The sequence below is a fragment of the Mytilus trossulus genome, chromosome 10, assembly GCF_036588685.1.
Source record: "Mytilus trossulus isolate FHL-02 chromosome 10, PNRI_Mtr1.1.1.hap1, whole genome shotgun sequence".
Classification (NCBI taxonomy): Eukaryota; Metazoa; Mollusca; class Bivalvia; order Mytilida; family Mytilidae; genus Mytilus; species Mytilus trossulus.
In genome coordinates, this window is record NC_086382.1 from 39996885 (window position 1) to 40004040 (window position 7156).

The following is a 7156-nucleotide window of genomic DNA, read 5'->3' on the forward strand; positions in this document are numbered from 1 at the left end:
TAATTCAATAGAGAATCTTCAACCATTGGGTCATGTGAGACCGGATGGTCTAATTTCAAGCCAAACAAATACTTTAAATTTGTTATATTACGTACATAAGTCTTCATTGGTACAGCTATTTCTGGTACAATCAAAACATTGATAGGTAATTTGCCGTTGTCTGTGCCATCACTTGTGTCACAAAATCCTGACAAGTTTATGGTCTTCTGTCTGGTAATTGTCAAATCAAGCTCTTTAGCTTATTTTTCTGTGATGAGGGCATCTGTGCGCCCTTTTCAAATAATGTGTTTGTGTAAGTACATTGAATGCCCGTACTAACTTGCGCTACGACAGTTTTTAGTCTGTGTCTGTGAGTGAAGAACTGTACCCGTTTTCTTCGCGTTGTGTTGTGTTTACTGAATTGTGTTACTAGTAATATATTCATTAGTGTTACTCTGTTTTTCATCATTTTAACCTCGTCTTTGCATAAACTAGTATGCTGCTTTATTTTACATGTCCTGCAACTTTTGTGTGATTTGCAATCAGCTATATTGGGGGTCAAAGACAGTTAAAACATAAACGATGCTGTTTAACAACAGAAATATTTGCTGTCTGATCAATTATCTTAGTGCAATTAACGGGAACATGTGATTCGTTACAAAAGTACACATGATTTTACGTTTATTTGTGTTGATTTATTTTGTACGTACCTTTGCATTGGTGTGAAATGCTGCTGTAGTGGTTTAAGTTTACGTATGATCAGAGGAATTGCCTCTCTCCATAATGTTGAGTTCTTGAGATAGTATATGTAGTAGTTCATTTAATTGCCAACTATATATATTTGATTCATGGTGTCTTGTAAGATTTATGCGTACGTCCCCGGTAACTTTTTCAATATGATAGGGACCAATAATGGGTCATATGTATTCTCTGTCTGACCAAGGGATTCTAAACCACGTACATATGTTTCAATTTTGTCATAAAAAATAACGTAAGCTCTTGTATGAAGGTGTGTAAAATTATGCATTCATTATGCAGTTTTGTGCCGCTCTCCCCATTTTTCGTCGAATTTCTGGAATATTCCGGAGACGGCACTACTATGTCCTGCTAGTATCGATTTCAGCTGTAAATTCATCCTGGTCACTTGACACCATATCGTTAAAAGTTCACTTGACACCAATATCGTTAAGAGGTTACATCGGACAACTATATAGCTAACAATAACAAAAGCGAATAGAATGTATGTATATCTATTTTGACCCTAATGTCAACACGTGACACTTACGTAACATTACAATGATTAACAACAGCGAAAACTTGATCAATTACTCCTTAACATATTGTCTAAGTATCGGTACCCAATACGATTGTAATACGTAAGTAAACGTAGCATTGAGTCCGAATTAAGTGAACGCTCGTGTGCGTCTGTCACTATCAGTTTGGTAAGTAAATGATTCGCAGGTAATAAATACGGAAATTTGGTATTCTCTAAAATGATTCCGCTGTGAATCCTTCCATTGCATCTCAAAAAGCTACCGTCATCTATGAAGAGTCACAATTGTCTAGTGCTAGGATATTGCCTTGTGTTTTTATCTCAGATGTTTGGTATATCGGTATATTGGTAGTTAAATATGAACCGCTGAACGTAAGCAGTTACTCAAATCACTTTCCTGAAAATTTCAATATTTCCAATTGTCTATAACGTTACTGATATCATAGTGATCAGTATGAACTTCATTGTTTAGAAATTACTCTTCGTTTTTTTCTGTAATTGTCAATACCGTTAACTAATTCTGTCTTTTTTTAAAGGACACTATCGATGTATTGATCGACGTCAATTCCTCGTGTTAAGAGATTGGTTGGGTTGCATTCTTTTGGGCAATATCTCCATTAATGTTGATTTTGTAGATTTTGTTATTCCTCGTGCTCGATTCACAATAAATCGTTTAAACAGTTTCGATGATTTAACCAGTGCAGTACTATACAGCTATCCGACCAGAAAGCCACGTTTTTACATTAGAAGGTCGATTTTACATGAAAAGCTAGTCTAGTTCCAATAACTGCGGCCATAAGTTCTAGTTGCGGTTATGTAAGGGTTTTCACTTGCGCTAATCTGCTTTTCGCAATCACTAACGTAATTTCGGTTCCGTTGTTCAGATAGTCAGTCGCAAAATACGTGAAGTTCAAGGTATACTGAAGATTAGATGAAACAAAGGAGACTACAAAATTCGATAAAGTAGAAGTCATTACAACACTAGGAAAACTTGTGAAAACACAAACATTGTTTTAGGACTTGAATGAACAAATTCTAAAGTTAACGGAACCGGACGATGTGGTAAATAAGATTATTTCATTCAGATGAATTTTCGGTTAATATGATAACCTTGATTTGACACGTACGTAAGTTCATACAAATGTCCAAAGTCCCGTCACATTGAATCAAATACTAAAGTACTAGAACGCACACTTTAAATCCAAAAACTATACCGTTTGTTTCAACGCAAAACATAGCAAACCTACACAACGCACTGTCGTTTGAAAACCAGTTTGCCCAAGCCATTCTCACAATCAACACGCAATAAAGTACATTTATTGCAACTTTTAATCAGAGTTACGTACCAAAACTTACGCTTCCAACTTTCGAAGGCACGATTTCAGAATGGCAAACCTTCTAAACTCATGTGAGTCGTCCGTACATCTTAACTAGTTACTTACAAATATACAAAAGTGTAACTGCTTGAAAGCTCATGAAGTAGAACACGAAGCACTAGATTTAGAAATTCCTTCGCCTATAAATCAGTAAACAAGCTTACGAAGTTTTTTACGATCAAATTGAAGGTAGCGCCAAGGTCTAGAAATTTTGGGTAAGACACATGAAACATACGGCACACTACTTCTTCCCATTATTGTCAACAAATTACCCGTTGAAGTCAGAAAATATCTCGCGCGAGAACATAGAACAAAAACGTTGGTATAACGGACCTCCCTGAAAGCATATTAGACGATATCGTTATACAGGACAAAAGAGTCGACATCCGAAATTGGTGAAATCTAAATCTTACAAGAATATTGAGACTAGACCTAGCGTTTAATGTACGAAATACATCCACCAACTCATTGCAGTAAAACAGCCGACACATAATGCCGTATGAACAAATTTGTTATCTTTAACTACCTTGGTATACACAGACTAAACGAATGTAAATCTAAACGCACATTGTAATGAGAAACACCACACAAACTAATGTAATGCACGTTAAACCCACTATCTTCGAATTCGCCCAACGTTCAACTCGTGAATGACATTGATGATACGGAACATAATACTACTATTTTGTATTCTCAACGGACAGAATTGCAATCGAATGTACTTTTGAAAACTGCCGTGGCACAAGTAGGCTCAAATCAGTTCTTTATCGATACGGATATTCTTTTTGACGAAGGTGGGCAATCATCTTTTGAAACGCAAAACTTAACTAAATTTACAGATAGCGGGAACATAAATAATATATTAATCGGCATTTGGAGGTGCAGAGAAAAACGTGAGACACATAGAAAAGTCAACAATCTATCTGAAAACCGATATAGGATACGTATTGTCAATCAAAGTACTGATAGTACAGATGATCGGCATGCCTATACAGAATCACATACGTAATATTGATACACAGAAGGGTTATTTGCGTGGTTTAAAGATAGCGCACACGGTGACAAAGCACGATTCATTCCAGATATCTTTGCTGGTATGCGCATATCACTACGGGGACATTGTTAAAGATTATATAGTCCGTGTAAACGATCCGACCGCCGTGAAATCCAATATCGGATAAATGCTTTCAGTACTTACATACGGTAAGAAAACAAACACGTCGAAGACTAGTATGTGTAATGTTCTAGTATCACACAAAGTTAAAGAATTCAATCTGGAGAGATTTTGGAATTTAGATTCAATAGGAATAAATAGTAGGGAGGTAGACGAAGACGACAATGCATATATTTAAGTCTATCAGGACAGATCAATTGAGTTCTGAGAAAACAAATATTCCGCTATGTTACCTTGAAAACGTGATGAATTGCCTATAAATTAAGCAGTCACGAACAGAAGGACAGAAAACGTCCTTCAAAGACTTACTCAAAACTCAGATATGTTAAAGAAGTACGGGAACATTATACAAGAACTGGAACGAAGAGAATTCATAGAGAAGGTAGATGAAACAGATGAACTTGAGAAAAGTATCACTACATTCCTTATCATCATGTACAGAAGGAATCAAGCACTATGTCTATCAAAATTGTTTACGACTGCATTTGTCGACGTCGCATAATTCGCACAGTTTGAATGACTGATTTGTATGTGGACAACATTCTGTTAAGTTTACAGAACGAGGGTGGGCTGACTATCAGGAAGGGAGATCAATGATGGAGGAAACTGGATTCTATCTACGATCCTGGACGTCAAACCGTGTGGATATACGTAAGCTAGCTAAAACGGAAAAAGTACTATTAGTACTATATGCGGACAAAACACAAAAGTACTTGGTATGTTATGGAATAGCTGATTCGATGATCTGATGTACCAGAAATTAATACGGCCGCTTTGTGAAAAATTGTGCAAATCATGCTACAGGAATAAAATTTGGCATAGACTCAGCTCAGCTGTTACTCTTTTATTCAAGATAAGGAGGCATTTGAAAAAAATGTCTCACATCCGGTAAAAATCTTAAATGGCCGACATCATACTTAAATCATCCAAATATCAGAGGCTAGTGTAAGTGTGTGAAAAGCGTTTTTTATCATGCTGATATAATAATATTTGGAACAAACCTTTGTTATGTACTACTTTTGGATATTTTATATAGATTAGATGTCTTTTAAAACCCTACTTTCGGTAAAAACCGACATGGCGGACATTGTACTAAAATAAGCTTATTTTTAAAGGAGGGTATTGCTACTTTCATTACATTGTTAAGGAACCTTTCTTTGATGCTGCTAATGGATACAAAACATAAGACATATGTCTTTAAGAGCATTACTTCCGGTTATAGTCAAACTGGCGGACATGAAACATCATTATTTTACTTTAATATTCAACTTTATTTCCAAATGTAAAGAAACTGGGTTTTTTTTGTGCTGGTCAGTTACCATTTGGTTTTGGCTTTAAGTTATCTTCTAAACCACCTATTGCATTCTATAGATAATGATTACATACAAAGCTAACACTTCCGGTATATAAAACCAATTTGGAGTAAATTTCAAAGATGAGTCCTCAGTCCATATCTTCGAAATAGAGCTTTTATTTGGATAGAGTGATGAAAATAAGATAAAATCACTGTAGTACTAAAACATCTTTAAAAGTACAGATCATTTATGGCCGCAAATATTCACAATCGGAAAGCTGATTTTCCTCATTTACTAAGACAGCGGCGGTATTGGTTTTTACATCAATAATGTACAAGCTCCTGATAAGGTGAAGAGGCCTCACAAAGAGTTGTCCAAAGGGGTTCCAATGTTTCATATTTTCCCCGCCATTATAAGCGTCTGGAATAGTAAGCATAGAAAACAAATCTCAAGCTTGTTACTCATCCACACCCGCCATGGTATATTGCACGTTTTACATGATGAAAAACATTAGACCGAGTAGTTCAAATATCATCAATAAGTCTTTCCACTTTCAAAAACATGTTTTCTTGCTTCGTAAACCCCATCTGATAAGTTTGTTCGATCTTACTACAAAACCACGTATCGTTTTATCAATGGCGTTATCAAATCCATATCTGGTGATGTTGGCTGATCAATCATCATTCTAAATCATTAAGTCACATCTTCAAACGCCATCCATGTCAACAACGAAGTTCCCTTTCAAGTAAACGTGCACTTGAAAGGTCACGGATATATTATATCTAAGGCTTTTTCCACTTCCAAATACAAGCCAAAGTTCATCTGCCCCCATGTCACGGAATAATGACACAGCAATGACAGCAACATCAGTATCGACTGTTCAAGTCATGAGTCAGTTAAGTCTGTGAATCACTGCATCAGACACATTTTTTTTTGTATATTGATTCTATAGTATAAGCCTATTCATTTTAACATGGGGCTAAACTTGAAACACCATCATGTGGTGAATAACACAAAACACCCTGAGCATTTGTTGCTACAACTGACTCTTCCTCAAAATCTATTGAGCAAGCGCCTTTGAATAAAAACTAAAAAGTTCTTTCTTAATGTCGTCATCTCTCAGAACACTTTACCAATTTTGAGATTTGTTTCGACTCTGGAATCTTCTTTGTATTCTCTTACCCCTAAGTGTATTTCTTTTTTCTTTTGGCAGCATTCAAACTACCGGTATTGTTTATATATGCATTCATCCACTGTTACAGTTTCAAGTTGTTTCATAACGAGTATGCTGATAGGGTATTATGCCCTTATCTTTAAAAGCATGAAACTATTATGATAAAGTCTTGGATGCATATGACAGTTGTAGCAACACATGTTCAGGATATTTTAGCTTTACCGCCGTGATGCGCTTCAAGTTAAACACCATATTAATACATATGTATTAAAAGGCTGAAACTAGAATCATGGTGCATGTTTCTGATGCAGTGAAACACGAAATTAAACAAGTCATTATTCGAACAGTCGTTACTGATGATGCTGTCATTACTGTTTCGCTATTCCGTGACATAGGGGTAGACGAACTATGGATTGTGTTTAAGAGGAGGAAAAGCTTTGGATAAATATATATAAATGACTTTCCAAATGCACTCGCGATTAGGGATCACACACAAATATTGTGATCCATTTTCCGGTTGTGATACGGTTCTCTGTTTTCTTGAAAAGGGGGGAAAAGACTGTTTGGGAGACATTGATAGCATTTGAAGATGTGACTTTAACTTAAAGAATGATAATTGATCCGCCTTAATCACCGGTGTTTACTGTAAGATAGCAAACATTAATCATATGGGGTAAGCATGGTTAACAAAGCAAGAAATATCTATTTACGCAAAAGGGTAGGTTAATTGAGGTTATCAACTTAGTCTAGTCTTTTCCAGCATGCAAAATGTGCAATATACTAAGACACGTGTTTAGGGGACGAGCCTGAAATTGGCTCGTATGCTACCAAGTCCAGGCGCTAATGGATGACGACGGGACAAAGAGGATCACTTTTAAAAAACTC